Source organism: Melanotaenia boesemani, chromosome 15, assembly GCF_017639745.1.
Source record: "Melanotaenia boesemani isolate fMelBoe1 chromosome 15, fMelBoe1.pri, whole genome shotgun sequence".
NCBI classification, from domain to species: domain Eukaryota; kingdom Metazoa; phylum Chordata; class Actinopteri; order Atheriniformes; family Melanotaeniidae; genus Melanotaenia; species Melanotaenia boesemani.
The window spans coordinates 33,299,270-33,315,969 of record NC_055696.1 but is presented as its reverse complement, the minus strand read 5'-3'; the positions used below and the strand labels follow the sequence as shown (position 1 = coordinate 33,315,969).

Here is a 16,700-nt window from a genome sequence, read left to right as displayed (position 1 = left end):
TTTCCCCTTCTATGTTTGTCATGCATCAGCCTTTTCCACGTTTGTGAAAGGATTTCAAGCAGGTTGTACACATTCAGTATGATTTCATGCAAGGAATACCTTGGAGTCTCACTGCAGGCGTCCCTTGCTGTTCTTGGATGAGCGTCCAAAATGTCCACTGCAATTATTCTTTGCTGGTTGTGACCCCACTGTGAAAGATCAACACATTCCAGGACCCAAATATTCAGCTCCAAGTACGGTTCAAACCTACATGGTGAAACCCCATTGGATATCAAATCCAACGCCTTAAACACTCGGCCGTTGCAGCCTGACTTCCTTGTGTTTAAAAGGTAATTTGCACATTTGACCTCCGTACAACACGATGAAACGTCTCCTTTCAAGTCCGTCAAGTTTCCTCTCACATTTGGCTTGTGCCAAACGGCACGGTTGCTGCCTAGATCTTGTAGACAAAGTTGGGAAAGTTCTCCAGACCTATATGTTGTTACGGTCTGCTTGTAGTTGCTTAGAGTTGCAAGTCAGAGTTCAGTTTCAGCTAATTTAAACACAATTTTACAACCACTTTTGATATACTGCACGGATGACACAGCGCAAATAGAGTACCAGTCCCTAAAAACTAGCAGCCCACAATGATCAGAAATCCTTCAATGGATTCAACAACACAGTGCAAAAGTGACCGTATGAAGAGGCTTCATCCCCACCTCAGAGTCAACGTCCTACTCTGTTGCTCCATTCAGATCTCTTGGTCGATAGTGACTCATTCTCTGCAGGTAGCATTAGTCTTTAAATTTTAGTCAGTTCTAAGGTGTTTAAGCTGTCTAACACTAACATTCTTGCGGCTTCCTAACCATCCATCGGTCCATCCTCTGTACTCACTTCATTTTATACAAGATAACAGGGATGCTGGAGAGTATGCCAGCTTTAAGCAGAGTGTAGGCAGAGGTAAACTCTAGACAGCTTTCCAGTCAACAGTGTTTGCCTACCAGTTCAATCAAGACAAAATCCATAATGACTTTGCAGGAAAAGTGTCACTGTTTTCTCCACTTTGTGCCACCAAAGAACTTGGAAGCGTTGCAACTTGTGCAGATTTGGAGCAGGCCCCGCTTTTTGACCGTAGTTCAAAGACGACTTTCTTGTACTGGTGCGAGCACAGCTGACTGCCATCAGGCCAAAGTGTTTCTTGCCATTTGGATTACCTATTTCCACTGTAATGAGACATCCTGGGTAAATGCAGCTTATGAAGGAACTGATATCTACAGTGCAGCTGTTTGTGTGGCTGTCATTGTATGGCCCTCATCTGAGCTCAGCAAAACCTGCCCCAGTGGCCTAAAGGATAAGGCACTGGCCTCCTAAGCCAGGGATTGTGGGTTCAAGTCCCATCTGGGGTGTGCAGCAGAGTGGCGCAGCGGAAGCGTGCTGGGCCCATAACCCAGAGGTCGATGGACCGAAACCATCCTCTGCTAGCTAACCTTTGTTTTCTACAACCACCTCAACATGTTGCCTGAAACATCCTACGGCTGACGCAAGACACCTACCTCCAACACAACCCTGTTGTCCCTTCAAAAAGCCCTTCAGCTCTTTTAAATGGGCTCATTCCCAACAAAAGTATTTAGTGGGGGCTCCTGCCACTTAAATGACACCTGTTGCTCTAGAATCAAACAATTTCAGTCTTTTTTTTTCCCTTCTATGTTTGTCATGCATCAGCCTTTTCCACGTTTGTGAAAGGATTTCAAGCAGGTTGTACACATTCAGTTTGATTTCATGCAAGGAATACCTTGGAGTCTCACTGCAGGCGTCCCTTGCTGTTCTTGGATGAGCGTCCAAAATGTCCACTGCAATTATTCTTTGCTGGTTGTGACCCCACTGTGAAAGATCAACACATTCCAGGACCCAAATATTCAGCTCCAAGTACGGTTCAAACCTACATGGTGAAACCCCATTGGATATCAAGTCCAACGCCTTAAACACTCGGCCGTTGCAGCCTGACTTCCTTGTGTTTAAAAGGTAATTTGCACATTTGACCTCCGTACAACACGATGAAACGTCTCCTTTCAAGTCCGTCAAGTTTCCTCTCACATTTGGCTTGTGCCAAACGGCACGGTTGCTGCCTAGATCTTGTAGACAAAGTTGGGAAAGTTCTCCAGACCTATATGTTGTTACGGTCTGCTGGTAGTTGCTTAGAGTTGCAAGTCAGAGTTCAGTTTCAGCTAATTTAAACACAATTTTACAACCACTTTTGATATACTGCACGGATGACACAGCGCAAATAGAGTACCAGTCCCTAAAAACTAGCAGCCCACAATGATCAGAAATCCTTCAATGGATTCAACAACACAGTGCAAAAGTGACCGTATGAAGAGGCTTCATCCCCACCTCAGAGTCAACGTCCTACTCTGTTGCTCCATTCAGATCTCTTGGTCGATAGTGACTCATTCTCTGCAGGTAGCATTAGTCTTTAAATTTTAGTCAGTTCTAAGGTGTTTAAGCTGTCTAACACTAACATTCTTGCGGCTTCCTAACCATCCATCGGTCCATCCTCTGTACTCACTTCATTTTATACAAGATAACAGGGATGCTGGAGAGTATGCCAGCTTTAAGCAGAGTGTAGGCAGAGGTAAACTCTAGACAGCTTTCCAGTCAACAGTGTTTGCCTACCAGTTCAATCAAGACAAAATCCATAATGACTTTGCAGGAAAAGTGTCACTGTTTTCTCCACTTTGTGCCACCAAAGAACTTGGAAGCGTTGCAACTTGTGCAGATTTGGAGCAGGCCCCGCTTTTTGACCGTAGTTCAAAGACGACTTTCTTGTACTGGTGCGAGCACAGCTGACTGCCATCAGGCCAAAGTGTTTCTTGCCATTTGGATTACCTATTTCCACTGTAATGAGACATCCTGGGTAAATGCAGCTTATGAAGGAACTGATATCTACAGTGCAGCTGTTTGTGTGGCTGTCATTGTATGGCCCTCATCTAAGCTCAGCAAAACCTGCCCCAGTGGCCTAAAGGATAAGGCACTGGCCTCCTAAGCCAGGGATTGTGGGTTCAAGTCCCTTCTGGGGTGTGCAGCAGAGTGGCGCAGCGGAAGCGTGCTGGGCCCATAACCCAGAGGTCGATGGACCGAAACCATCCTCTGCTAGCTAACCTTTGTTTTCTACAACCACCTCAACATGTTGCCTGAAACATCCTACGGCTGACGCAAGACACCTACCTCCAACGCAACCCTGTTGTCCCTTCAAAAACCCTTCAGCTCTTTTAAATGGGCTCATTCCCAACAAAAGTATTTAGTGGGGGCTCCTGCCACTTAAATGACACCTGTTGCTCTAGAATCAAACAATTTCAGTCTTTTTTTTTCCCTTCTATGTTTGTCATGCATCAGCCTTTTCCACGTTTGTGAAAGGATTTCAAGCAGGTTGTACACATTCAGTTTGATTTCATGCAAGGAATACCTTGGAGTCTCACTGCAGGCGTCCCTTGCTGTTCTTGGATGAGCGTCCAAAATGTCCACTGCAATTATTCTTTGCTGGTTGTGACCCCACTGTGAAAGATCAACACATTCCAGGACCCAAATATTCAGCTCCAAGTACGGTTCAAACCTACATGGTGAAACCCCATTGGATATCAAGTCCAACGCCTTAAACACTCGGCCGTTGCAGCCTGACTTCCTTGTGTTTAAAAGGTAATTTGCACATTTGACCTCCGTACAACACGATGAAACGTCTCCTTTCAAGTCCGTCAAGTTTCCTCTCACATTTGGCTTGTGCCAAACGGCACGGTTGCTGCCTAGATCTTGTAGACAAAGTTGGGAAAGTTCTCCAGACCTATATGTTGTTACGGTCTGCTGGTAGTTGCTTAGAGTTGCAAGTCAGAGTTCAGTTTCAGCTAATTTAAACACAATTTTACAACCACTTTTGATATACTGCACGGATGACACAGCGCAAATAGAGTACCAGTCCCTAAAAACTAGCAGCCCACAATGATCAGAAATCCTTCAATGGATTCAACAACACAGTGCAAAAGTGACCGTATGAAGAGGCTTCATCCCCACCTCAGAGTCAACGTCCTACTCTGTTGCTCCATTCAGATCTCTTGGTCGATAGTGACTCATTCTCTGCAGGTAGCATTAGTCTTTAAATTTTAGTCAGTTCTAAGGTGTTTAAGCTGTCTAACACTAACATTCTTGCGGCTTCCTAACCATCCATCGGTCCATCCTCTGTACTCACTTCATTTTATACAAGATAACAGGGATGCTGGAGAGTATGCCAGCTTTAAGCAGAGTGTAGGCAGAGGTAAACTCTAGACAGCTTTCCAGTCAACAGTGTTTGCCTACCAGTTCAATCAAGACAAAATCCATAATGACTTTGCAGGAAAAGTGTCACTGTTTTCTCCACTTTGTGCCACCAAAGAACTTGGAAGCGTTGCAACTTGTGCAGATTTGGAGCAGGCCCCGCTTTTTGACCGTAGTTCAAAGACGACTTTCTTGTACTGGTGCGAGCACAGCTGACTGCCATCAGGCCAAAGTGTTTCTTGCCATTTGGATTACCTATTTCCACTGTAATGAGACATCCTGGGTAAATGCAGCTTATGAAGGAACTGATATCTACAGTGCAGCTGTTTGTGTGGCTGTCATTGTATGGCCCTCATCTGAGCTCAGCAAAACCTGCCCCAGTGGCCTAAAGGATAAGGCACTGGCCTCCTAAGCCAGGGATTGTGGGTTCAAGTCCCATCTGGGGTGTGCAGCAGAGTGGCGCAGCGGAAGCGTGCTGGGCCCATAACCCAGAGGTCGATGGACCGAAACCATCCTCTGCTAGCTAACCTTTGTTTTCTACAACCACCTCAACATGTTGCCTGAAACATCCTACGGCTGACGCAAGACACCTACCTCCAACACAACCCTGTTGTCCCTTCAAAAGCCCTTCAGCTCTTTTAAATGGGCTCATTCCCAACAAAAGTATTTAGTGGGGGCTCCTGCCACTTAAATGACACCTGTTGCTCTAGAATCAAACAATTTCAGTCTTTTTTTTTCCCTTCTATGTTTGTCATGCATCAGCCTTTTCCACGTTTGTGAAAGGATTTCAAGCAGGTTGTACACATTCAGTTTGATTTCATGCAAGGAATACCTTGGAGTCTCACTGCAGGCGTCCCTTGCTGTTCTTGGATGAGCGTCCAAAATGTCCACTGCAATTATTCTTTGCTGGTTGTGACCCCACTGTGAAAGATCAACACATTCCAGGACCCAAATATTCAGCTCCAAGTACGGTTCAAACCTACATGGTGAAACCCCATTGGATATCAAGTCCAACGCCTTAAACACTCGGCCGTTGCAGCCTGACTTCCTTGTGTTTGAAAAGGTAATTTGCACATTTGACCTCCGTACAACACGATGAAACGTCTCCTTTCAAGTCCGTCAAGTTTCCTCTCACATTTGGCTTGTGCCAAACGGCACGGTTGCTGCCTAGATCTTGTAGACAAAGTTGGGAAAGTTCTCCAGACCTATATGTTGTTACGGTCTGCTTGTAGTTGCTTAGAGTTGCAAGTCAGAGTTCAGTTTCAGCTAATTTAAACACAATTTTACAACCACTTTTGATATACTGCACGGATGACACAGCGCAAATAGAGTACCAGTCCCTAAAAACTAGCAGCCCACAATGATCGGAAATCCTTCAATGGATTCAACAACACAGTGCAAAAGTGACCGTATGAAGAGGCTTCATCCCCACCTCAGAGTCAACGTCCTACTCTGTTGCTCCATTCAGATCTCTTGGTCGATAGTGACTCATTCTCTGCAGGTGGCATTAGTCTTTAAATTTTAGTCAGTTCTAAGGTGTTTAAGCTGTCTAACACTAACATTCTTGGGGCTTCCTAACCATCCATCGGTCCATCCTCTGTACTCACTTCATTTTATACAAGATAACAGGGATGCTGGAGAGTATGCCAGCTTTAAGCAGAGTGTAGGCAGAGGGTAAACTCTAGACAGCTTTCCAGTCAACAGTGTTTGCCTACCAGTTCAATCAAGACAAAATCCATAATGACTTTGCAGGAAAAGTGTCACTGTTTTCTCCACTTTGTGCCACCAAAGAACTTGGAAGCTTTACAACTTGTGCAGATTTGGAGCAGGCCCCGCTTTTTGACCGTAGTTCAAAGACGACTTTCTTGTACTGGTGCGAGCACAGCTGACTGCCATCAGGCCAAAGTGTTTCTTGCCATTTGGATTACCTATTTCCACTGTAATGAGACATCCTGGGTAAATGCAGCTTATGAAGGAACTGATATCTACAGTGCAGCTGTTTGTGTGGCTGTCATTGTATGGCCCTCATCTGAGCTCAGCAAAACCTGCCCCAGTGGCCTAAAGGATAAGGCACTGGCCTCCTAAGCCAGGGATTGTGGGTTCAAGTCCCATCTGGGGTGTGCAGCAGAGTGGCGCAGCGGAAGCGTGCTGGGCCCATAACCCAGAGGTCGATGGACCGAAACCATCCTCTGCTAGCTAACCTTTGTTTTCTACAACCACCTCAACATGTTGCCTGAAACATCCTACGGCTGACGCAAGACACCTACCTCCAACACAACCCTGTTGTCCCTTCAAAAGCCCTTCAGCTCTTTTAAATGGGCTCATTCCCAACAAAAGTATTTAGTGGGGGCTCCTGCCACTTAAATGACACCTGTTGCTCTAGAATCAAACAATTTCAGTCTTTTTTTTTCCCTTCTATGTTTGTCATGCATCAGCCTTTTCCACGTTTGTGAAAGGATTTCAAGCAGGTTGTACACATTCAGTTTGATTTCATGCAAGGAATACCTTGGAGTCTCACTGCAGGCGTCCCTTGCTGTTCTTGGATGAGCGTCCAAAATGTCCACTGCAATTATTCTTTGCTGGTTGTGACCCCACTGTGAAAGATCAACACATTCCAGGACCCAAATATTCAGCTCCAAGTACGGTTCAAACCTACATGGTGAAACCCCATTGGATATCAAGTCCAACGCCTTAAACACTCGGCCGTTGCAGCCTGACTTCCTTGTGTTTAAAAGGTAATTTGCACATTTGACCTCCGTACAACACGATGAAACGTCTCCTTTCAAGTCCGTCAAGTTTCCTCTCACATTTGGCTTGTGCCAAACGGCACGGTTGCTGCCTAGATCTTGTAGACAAAGTTGGGAAAGTTCTCCAGACCTATATGTTGTTACGGTCTGCTGGTAGTTGCTTAGAGTTGCAAGTCAGAGTTCAGTTTCAGCTAATTTAAACACAATTTTACAACCACTTTTGATATACTGCACGGATGACACAGCGCAAATAGAGTACCAGTCCCTAAAAACTAGCAGCCCACAATGATCAGAAATCCTTCAATGGATTCAACAACACAGTGCAAAAGTGACCGTATGAAGAGGCTTCATCCCCACCTCAGAGTCAACGTCCTACTCTGTTGCTCCATTCAGATCTCTTGGTCGATAGTGACTCATTCTCTGCAGGTGGCATTAGTCTTTAAATTTTAGTCAGTTCTAAGGTGTTTAAGCTGTCTAACACTAACATTCTTGGGGCTTCCTAACCATCCATCGGTCCATCCTCTGTACTCACTTCATTTTATACAAGATAACAGGGATGCTGGAGAGTATGCCAGCTTTAAGCAGAGTGTAGGCAGGGGTAAACTCTAGACAGCTTTCCAGTCAACAGTGTTTGCCTACCAGTTCAATCAAGACAAAATCCATAATGACTTTGCAGGAAAAGTGTCACTGTTTTCTCCACTTTGTGCCACCAAAGAACTTGGAAGCTTTACAACTTGTGCAGATTTGGAGCAGGCCCCGCTTTTTGACCATAGTTCAAAGACGACTTTCTTGTACTGGTGCGAGCACAGCTGACTGCCATCAGGCCAAAGTGTTTCTTGCCATTTGGATTACCTATTTCCACTGTAATGAGACATCCTGGGTAAATGCAGCTTATGAAGGAACTGATATCTACAGTGCAGCTGTTTGTGTGGCTGTCATTGTATGGCCCTCATCTGAGCTCAGCAAAACCTGCCCCAGTGGCCTAAAGGATAAGGCACTGGCCTCCTAAGCCAGGGATTGTGGGTTCAAGTCCCATCTGGGGTGTGCAGCAGAGTGGCGCAGCGGAAGCGTGCTGGGCCCATAACCCAGAGGTCGATGGACCGAAACCATCCTCTGCTAGCTAACCTTTGTTTTCTACAACCACCTCAACATGTTGCCTGAAACATCCTACGGCTGACGCAAGACACCTACCTCCAACGCAACCCTGTTGTCCCTTCAAAAGCCCTTCAGCTCTTTTAAATGGGCTCATTCCCAACAAAAGTATTTAGTGGGGGCTCCTGCCACTTAAATGACACCTGTTGCTCTAGAATCAAACAATTTCAGTCTTTTTTTTTCCCTTCTATGTTTGTCATGCATCAGCCTTTTCCACGTTTGTGAAAGGATTTCAAGCAGGTTGTACACATTCAGTTTGATTTCATGCAAGGAATACCTTGGAGTCTCACTGCAGGCGTCCCTTGCTGTTCTTGGATGAGCGTCCAAAATGTCCACTGCAATTATTCTTTGCTGGTTGTGACCCCACTGTGAAAGATCAACACATTCCAGGACCCAAATATTCAGCTCCAAGTACGGTTCAAACCTACATGGTGAAACCCCATTGGATATCAAGTCCAACGCCTTAAACACTCGGCCGTTGCAGCCTGACTTCCTTGTGTTTGAAAGGTAATTTGCACATTTGACCTCCGTACAACACGATGAAACGTCTCCTTTCAAGTCCGTCAAGTTTCCTCTCACATTTGGCTTGTGCCAAACGGCACGGTTGCTGCCTAGATCTTGTAGACAAAGTTGGGAAAGTTCTCCAGACCTATATGTTGTTACGGTCTGCTTGTAGTTGCTTAGAGTTGCAAGTCAGAGTTCAGTTTCAGCTAATTTAAACACAATTTTACAACCACTTTTGATATACTGCACGGATGACACAGCGCAAATAGAGTACCAGTCCCTAAAAACTAGCAGCCCACAATGATCGGAAATCCTTCAATGGATTCAACAACACAGTGCAAAAGTGACCGTATGAAGAGGCTTCATCCCCACCTCAGAGTCAACGTCCTACTCTGTTGCTCCATTCAGATCTCTTGGTCGATAGTGACTCATTCTCTGCAGGTGGCATTAGTCTTTAAATTTTAGTCAGTTCTAAGGTGTTTAAGCTGTCTAACACTAACATTCTTGGGGCTTCCTAACCATCCATCGGTCCATCCTCTGTACTCACTTCATTTTATACAAGATAACAGGGATGCTGGAGAGTATGCCAGCTTTAAGCAAACTGTAGGCAGGGGTAAACTCTAGACAGCTTTCCAGTCAACAGTGTTTGCCTACCAGTTCAATCAAGACAAAATCCATAATGACTTTGCAGGAAAAGTGTCACTGTTTTCTCCACTTTGTGCCACCAAAGAACTTGGAAGCTTTAGCAACTTGTGCAGATTTGGAGCAGGCCCCGCTTTTTGACCGTAGTTCAAAGACGACTTTCTTGTACTGGTGCGAGCACAGCTGACTGCCATCAGGCCAAAGTGTTTCTTGCCATTTGGATTACCTATTTCCACTGTAATGAGACATCCTGGGTAAATGCAGCTTATGAAGGAACTGATATCTACAGTGCAGCTGTTTGTGTGGCTGTCATTGTATGGCCCTCATCTGAGCTCAGCAAAACCTGCCCCAGTGGCCTAAAGGATAAGGCACTGGCCTCCTAAGCCAGGGATTGTGGGTTCAAGTCCCATCTGGGGTGTGCAGCAGAGTGGCGCAGCGGAAGCGTGCTGGGCCCATAACCCAGAGGTCGATGGACCGAAACCATCCTCTGCTAGCTAACCTTTGTTTTCTACAACCACCTCAACATGTTGCCTGAAACATCCTACGGCTGACGCAAGACACCTACCTCCAACACAACCCTGTTGTCCCTTCAAAAGCCCTTCAGCTCTTTTAAATGGGCTCATTCCCAACAAAAGTATTTAGTGGGGGCTCCTGCCACTTAAATGACACCTGTTGCTCTAGAATCAAACAATTTCAGTCTTTTTTTTTCCCTTCTATGTTTGTCATGCATCAGCCTTTTCCACGTTTGTGAAAGGATTTCAAGCAGGTTGTACACATTCAGTTTGATTTCATGCAAGGAATACCTTGGAGTCTCACTGCAGGCGTCCCTTGCTGTTCTTGGATGAGCGTCCAAAATGTCCACTGCAATTATTCTTTGCTGGTTGTGACCCCACTGTGAAAGATCAACACATTCCAGGACCCAAATATTCAGCTCCAAGTACGGTTCAAACCTACATGGTGAAACCCCATTGGATATCAAGTCCAACGCCTTAAACACTCGGCCGTTGCAGCCTGACTTCCTTGTGTTTAAAAGGTAATTTGCACATTTGACCTCCGTACAACACGATGAAACGTCTCCTTTCAAGTCCGTCAAGTTTCCTCTCACATTTGGCTTGTGCCAAACGGCACGGTTGCTGCCTAGATCTTGTAGACAAAGTTGGGAAAGTTCTCCAGACCTATATGTTGTTACGGTCTGCTGGTAGTTGCTTAGAGTTGCAAGTCAGAGTTCAGTTTCAGCTAATTTAAACACAATTTTACAACCACTTTTGATATACTGCACGGATGACACAGCGCAAATAGAGTACCAGTCCCTAAAAACTAGCAGCCCACAATGATCAGAAATCCTTCAATGGATTCAACAACACAGTGCAAAAGTGACCGTATGAAGAGGCTTCATCCCCACCTCAGAGTCAACGTCCTACTCTGTTGCTCCATTCAGATCTCTTGGTCGATAGTGACTCATTCTCTGCAGGTAGCATTAGTCTTTAAATTTTAGTCAGTTCTAAGGTGTTTAAGCTGTCTAACACTAACATTCTTGCGGCTTCCTAACCATCCATCGGTCCATCCTCTGTACTCACTTCATTTTATACAAGATAACAGGGATGCTGGAGAGTATGCCAGCTTTAAGCAGAGTGTAGGCAGAGGTAAACTCTAGACAGCTTTCCAGTCAACAGTGTTTGCCTACCAGTTCAATCAAGACAAAATCCATAATGACTTTGCAGGAAAAGTGTCACTGTTTTCTCCACTTTGTGCCACCAAAGAACTTGGAAGCGTTGCAACTTGTGCAGATTTGGAGCAGGCCCCGCTTTTTGACCGTAGTTCAAAGACGACTTTCTTGTACTGGTGCGAGCACAGCTGACTGCCATCAGGCCAAAGTGTTTCTTGCCATTTGGATTACCTATTTCCACTGTAATGAGACATCCTGGGTAAATGCAGCTTATGAAGGAACTGATATCTACAGTGCAGCTGTTTGTGTGGCTGTCATTGTATGGCCCTCATCTGAGCTCAGCAAAACCTGCCCCAGTGGCCTAAAGGATAAGGCACTGGCCTCCTAAGCCAGGGATTGTGGGTTCAAGTCCCATCTGGGGTGTGCAGCAGAGTGGCGCAGCGGAAGCGTGCTGGGCCCATAACCCAGAGGTCGATGGACCGAAACCATCCTCTGCTAGCTAACCTTTGTTTTCTACAACCACCTCAACATGTTGCCTGAAACATCCTACGGCTGACGCAAGACACCTACCTCCAACACAACCCTGTTGTCCCTTCAAAAGCCCTTCAGCTCTTTTAAATGGGCTCATTCCCAACAAAAGTATTTAGTGGGGGCTCCTGCCACTTAAATGACACCTGTTGCTCTAGAATCAAACAATTTCAGTCTTTTTTTTTCCCTTCTATGTTTGTCATGCATCAGCCTTTTCCACGTTTGTGAAAGGATTTCAAGCAGGTTGTACACATTCAGTTTGATTTCATGCAAGGAATACCTTGGAGTCTCACTGCAGGCGTCCCTTGCTGTTCTTGGATGAGCGTCCAAAATGTCCACTGCAATTATTCTTTGCTGGTTGTGACCCCACTGTGAAAGATCAACACATTCCAGGACCCAAATATTCAGCTCCAAGTACGGTTCAAACCTACATGGTGAAACCCCATTGGATATCAAGTCCAACGCCTTAAACACTCGGCCGTTGCAGCCTGACTTCCTTGTGTTTAAAAGGTAATTTGCACATTTGACCTCCGTACAACACGATGAAACGTCTCCTTTCAAGTCCGTCAAGTTTCCTCTCACATTTGGCTTGTGCCAAATGGCACGGTTGCTGCCTAGATCTTGTAGACAAAGTTGGGAAAGTTCTCCAGACCTATATGTTGTTACGGTCTGCTGGTAGTTGCTTAGAGTTGCAAGTCAGAGTTCAGTTTCAGCTAATTTAAACACAATTTTACAACCACTTTTGATATACTGCACGGATGACACAGCGCAAATAGAGTACCAGTCCCTAAAAACTAGCAGCCCACAATGATCGGAAATCCTTCAATGGATTCAACAACACAGTGCAAAAGTGACCGTATGAAGAGGCTTCATCCCCACCTCAGAGTCAACGTCCTACTCTGTTGCTCCATTCAGATCTCTTGGTCGATAGTGACTCATTCTCTGCAGGTGGCATTAGTCTTTAAATTTTAGTCAGTTCTAAGGTGTTTAAGCTGTCTAACACTAACATTCTTGGGGCTTCCTAACCATCCATCGGTCCATCCTCTGTACTCACTTCATTTTATACAAGATAACAGGGATGCTGGAGAGTATGCCAGCTTTAAGCAAACTGTAGGCAGGGGTAAACTCTAGACAGCTTTCCAGTCAACAGTGTTTGCCTACCAGTTCAATCAAGACAAAATCCATAATGACTTTGCAGGAAAAGTGTCACTGTTTTCTCCACTTTGTGCCACCAAAGAACTTGGAAGCTTTAGCAACTTGTGCAGATTTGGAGCAGGCCCCGCTTTTTGACCGTAGTTCAAAGACGACTTTCTTGTACTGGTGCGAGCACAGCTGACTGCCATCAGGCCAAAGTGTTTCTTGCCATTTGGATTACCTATTTCCACTGTAATGAGACATCCTGGGTAAATGCAGCTTATGAAGGAACTGATATCTACAGTGCAGCTGTTTGTGTGGCTGTCATTGTATGGCCCTCATCTGAGCTCAGCAAAACCTGCCCCAGTGGCCTAAAGGATAAGGCACTGGCCTCCTAAGCCAGGGATTGTGGGTTCAAGTCCCATCTGGGGTGTGCAGCAGAGTGGCGCAGCGGAAGCGTGCTGGGCCCATAACCCAGAGGTCGATGGACCGAAACCATCCTCTGCTAGCTAACCTTTGTTTTCTACAACCACCTCAACATGTTGCCTGAAACATCCTACGGCTGACGCAAGACACCTACCTCCAACACAACCCTGTTGTCCCTTCAAAAGCCCTTCAGCTCTTTTAAATGGGCTCATTCCCAACAAAAGTATTTAGTGGGGGCTCCTGCCACTTAAATGACACCTGTTGCTCTAGAATCAAACAATTTCAGTCTTTTTTTTTCCCTTCTATGTTTGTCATGCATCAGCCTTTTCCACGTTTGTGAAAGGATTTCAAGCAGGTTGTACACATTCAGTTTGATTTCATGCAAGGAATACCTTGGAGTCTCACTGCAGGCGTCCCTTGCTGTTCTTGGATGAGCGTCCAAAATGTCCACTGCAATTATTCTTTGCTGGTTGTGACCCCACTGTGAAAGATCAACACATTCCAGGACCCAAATATTCAGCTCCAAGTACGGTTCAAACCTACATGGTGAAACCCCATTGGATATCAAGTCCAACGCCTTAAACACTCGGCCGTTGCAGCCTGACTTCCTTGTGTTTGAAAGGTAATTTGCACATTTGACCTCCGTACAACACGATGAAACGTCTCCTTTCAAGTCCGTCAAGTTTCCTCTCACATTTGGCTTGTGCCAAACGGCACGGTTGCTGCCTAGATCTTGTAGACAAAGTTGGGAAAGTTCTCCAGACCTATATGTTGTTACGGTCTGCTTGTAGTTGCTTAGAGTTGCAAGTCAGAGTTCAGTTTCAGCTAATTTAAACACAATTTTACAACCACTTTTGATATACTGCACGGATGACACAGCGCAAATAGAGTACCAGTCCCTAAAAACTAGCAGCCCACAATGATCAGAAATCCTTCAATGGATTCAACAACACAGTGCAAAAGTGACCGTATGAAGAGGCTTCATCCCCACCTCAGAGTCAACGTCCTACTCTGTTGCTCCATTCAGATCTCTTGGTCGATAGTGACTCATTCTCTGCAGGTAGCATTAGTCTTTAAATTTTAGTCAGTTCTAAGGTGTTTAAGCTGTCTAACACTAACATTCTTGCGGCTTCCTAACCATCCATCGGTCCATCCTCTGTACTCACTTCATTTTATACAAGATAACAGGGATGCTGGAGAGTATGCCAGCTTTAAGCAGAGTGTAGGCAGGGGTAAACTCTAGACAGCTTTCCAGTCAACAGTGTTTGCCTACCAGTTCAATCAAGACAAAATCCATAATGACTTTGCAGGAAAAGTGTCACTGTTTTCTCCACTTTGTGCCACCAAAGAACTTGGAAGCTTTACAACTTGTGCAGATTTGGAGCAGGCCCCGCTTTTTGACCGTAGTTCAAAGACGACTTTCTTGTACTGGTGCGAGCACAGCTGACTGCCATCAGGCCAAAGTGTTTCTTGCCATTTGGATTACCTATTTCCACTGTAATGAGACATCCTGGGTAAATGCAGCTTATGAAGGAACTGATATCTACAGTGCAGCTGTTTGTGTGGCTGTCATTGTATGGCCCTCATCTGAGCTCAGCAAAACCTGCCCCAGTGGCCTAAAGGATAAGGCACTGGCCTCCTAAGCCAGGGATTGTGGGTTCAAGTCCCATCTGGGGTGTGCAGCAGAGTGGCGCAGCGGAAGCGTGCTGGGCCCATAACCCAGAGGTCGATGGACCGAAACCATCCTCTGCTAGCTAACCTTTGTTTTCTACAACCACCTCAACATGTTGCCTGAAACATCCTACGGCTGACGCAAGACACCTACCTCCAACACAACCCTGTTGTCCCTTCAAAAGCCCTTCAGCTCTTTTAAATGGGCTCATTCCCAACAAAAGTATTTAGTGGGGGCTCCTGCCACTTAAATGACACCTGTTGCTCTAGAATCAAACAATTTCAGTCTTTTTTTTTCCCTTCTATGTTTGTCATGCATCAGCCTTTTCCACGTTTGTGAAAGGATTTCAAGCAGGTTGTACACATTCAGTTTGATTTCATGCAAGGAATACCTTGGAGTCTCACTGCAGGCGTCCCTTGCTGTTCTTGGATGAGCGTCCAAAATGTCCACTGCAATTATTCTTTGCTGGTTGTGACCCCACTGTGAAAGATCAACACATTCCAGGACCCAAATATTCAGCTCCAAGTACGGTTCAAACCTACATGGTGAAACCCCATTGGATATCAAGTCCAACGCCTTAAACACTCGGCCGTTGCAGCCTGACTTCCTTGTGTTTGAAAGGTAATTTGCACATTTGACCTCCGTACAACACGATGAAACGTCTCCTTTCAAGTCCGTCAAGTTTCCTCTCACATTTGGCTTGTGCCAAACGGCACGGTTGCTGCCTAGATCTTGTAGACAAAGTTGGGAAAGTTCTCCAGACCTATATGTTGTTACGGTCTGCTGGTAGTTGCTTAGAGTTGCAAGTCAGAGTTCAGTTTCAGCTAATTTAAACACAATTTTACAACCACTTTTGATATACTGCACGGATGACACAGCGCAAATAGAGTACCAGTCCCTAAAAACTAGCAGCCCACAATGATCAGAAATCCTTCAATGGATTCAACAACACAGTGCAAAAGTGACCGTATGAAGAGGCTTCATCCCCACCTCAGAGTCAACGTCCTACTCTGTTGCTCCATTCAGATCTCTTGGTCGATAGTGACTCATTCTCTGCAGGTGGCATTAGTCTTTAAATTTTAGTCAGTTCTAAGGTGTTTAAGCTGTCTAACACTAACATTCTTGCGGCTTCCTAACCATCCATCGGTCCATCCTCTGTACTCACTTCATTTTATACAAGATAACAGGGATGCTGGAGAGTATGCCAGCTTTAAGCAGACTGTAGGCAGAGGTAAACTCTAGACAGCTTTCCAGTCAACAGTGTTTGCCTACCAGTTCAATCAAGACAAAATCCATAATGACTTTGCAGGAAAAGTGTCACTGTTTTCTCCACTTTGTGCCACCAAAGAACTTGGAAGCGTTAGCAACTTGTGCAGATTTGGAGCAGGCCCCGCTTTTTGACCGTAGTTCAAAGACGACTTTCTTGTACTGGTGCGAGCACAGCTGACTGCCATCAGGCCAAAGTGTTTCTTGCCATTTGGATTACCTATTTCCACTGTAATGAGACATCCTGGGTAAATGCAGCTTATGAAGGAACTGATATCTACAGTGCAGCTGTTTGTGTGGCTGTCATTGTATGGCCCTCATCTGAGCTCAGCAAAACCTGCCCCAGTGGCCTAAAGGATAAGGCACTGGCCTCCTAAGCCAGGGATTGTGGGTTCAAGTCCCATCTGGGGTGTGCAGCAGAGTGGCGCAGCGGAAGCGTGCTGGGCCCATAACCCAGAGGTCGATGGACCGAAACCATCCTCTGCTAGCTAACCTTTGTTTTCTACAACCACCTCAACATGTTGCCTGAAACATCCTACGGCTGACGCAAGACACCTACCTCCAACACAACCCTGTTGTCCCTTCAAAAGCCCTTCAGCTCTTTTAAATGGGCTCATTCCCAACAAAAGTATTTAGTGGGGGCTCCTGCCACTTAAATGACACCTGTTGCTCTAGAATCAAA

The 16,700-nt window shown here is 45.6% G+C and overlaps 9 non-coding genes across 9 annotated transcripts; all 9 read left to right on the top strand.

Moving 5' to 3' along the window:
- Positions 1–1,312: 1,312 nt before the first annotated feature.
- trnar-ccu lies at positions 1,313–1,385 on the top strand. The gene has a single exon. It is a non-coding gene; the product is annotated as a tRNA-Arg (tRNA).
- A 3,270-nt stretch (positions 1,386–4,655) lies between these two features.
- trnar-ccu lies at positions 4,656–4,728 on the top strand. Its single transcript has one exon. It is a non-coding gene; the product is annotated as a tRNA-Arg (tRNA).
- Positions 4,729–6,328: 1,600 nt separating this feature from the next.
- trnar-ccu lies at positions 6,329–6,401 on the top strand. The gene has a single exon. It is a non-coding gene; the product is annotated as a tRNA-Arg (tRNA).
- Positions 6,402–7,999: 1,598 nt separating this feature from the next.
- trnar-ccu lies at positions 8,000–8,072 on the top strand. Its single transcript has one exon. It is a non-coding gene; the product is annotated as a tRNA-Arg (tRNA).
- A 1,599-nt stretch (positions 8,073–9,671) lies between these two features.
- trnar-ccu lies at positions 9,672–9,744 on the top strand. Its single transcript has one exon. It is a non-coding gene; the product is annotated as a tRNA-Arg (tRNA).
- Positions 9,745–11,342: 1,598 nt separating this feature from the next.
- trnar-ccu lies at positions 11,343–11,415 on the top strand. Its single transcript has one exon. It is a non-coding gene; the product is annotated as a tRNA-Arg (tRNA).
- Positions 11,416–13,014: 1,599 nt separating this feature from the next.
- trnar-ccu lies at positions 13,015–13,087 on the top strand. The gene has a single exon. It is a non-coding gene; the product is annotated as a tRNA-Arg (tRNA).
- Positions 13,088–14,685: 1,598 nt separating this feature from the next.
- trnar-ccu lies at positions 14,686–14,758 on the top strand. Its single transcript has one exon. It is a non-coding gene; the product is annotated as a tRNA-Arg (tRNA).
- A 1,599-nt stretch (positions 14,759–16,357) lies between these two features.
- Positions 16,358–16,430, top strand: trnar-ccu. The gene has a single exon. It is a non-coding gene; the product is annotated as a tRNA-Arg (tRNA).
- The last annotated feature ends 270 nt before the right edge of the window (positions 16,431–16,700 follow it).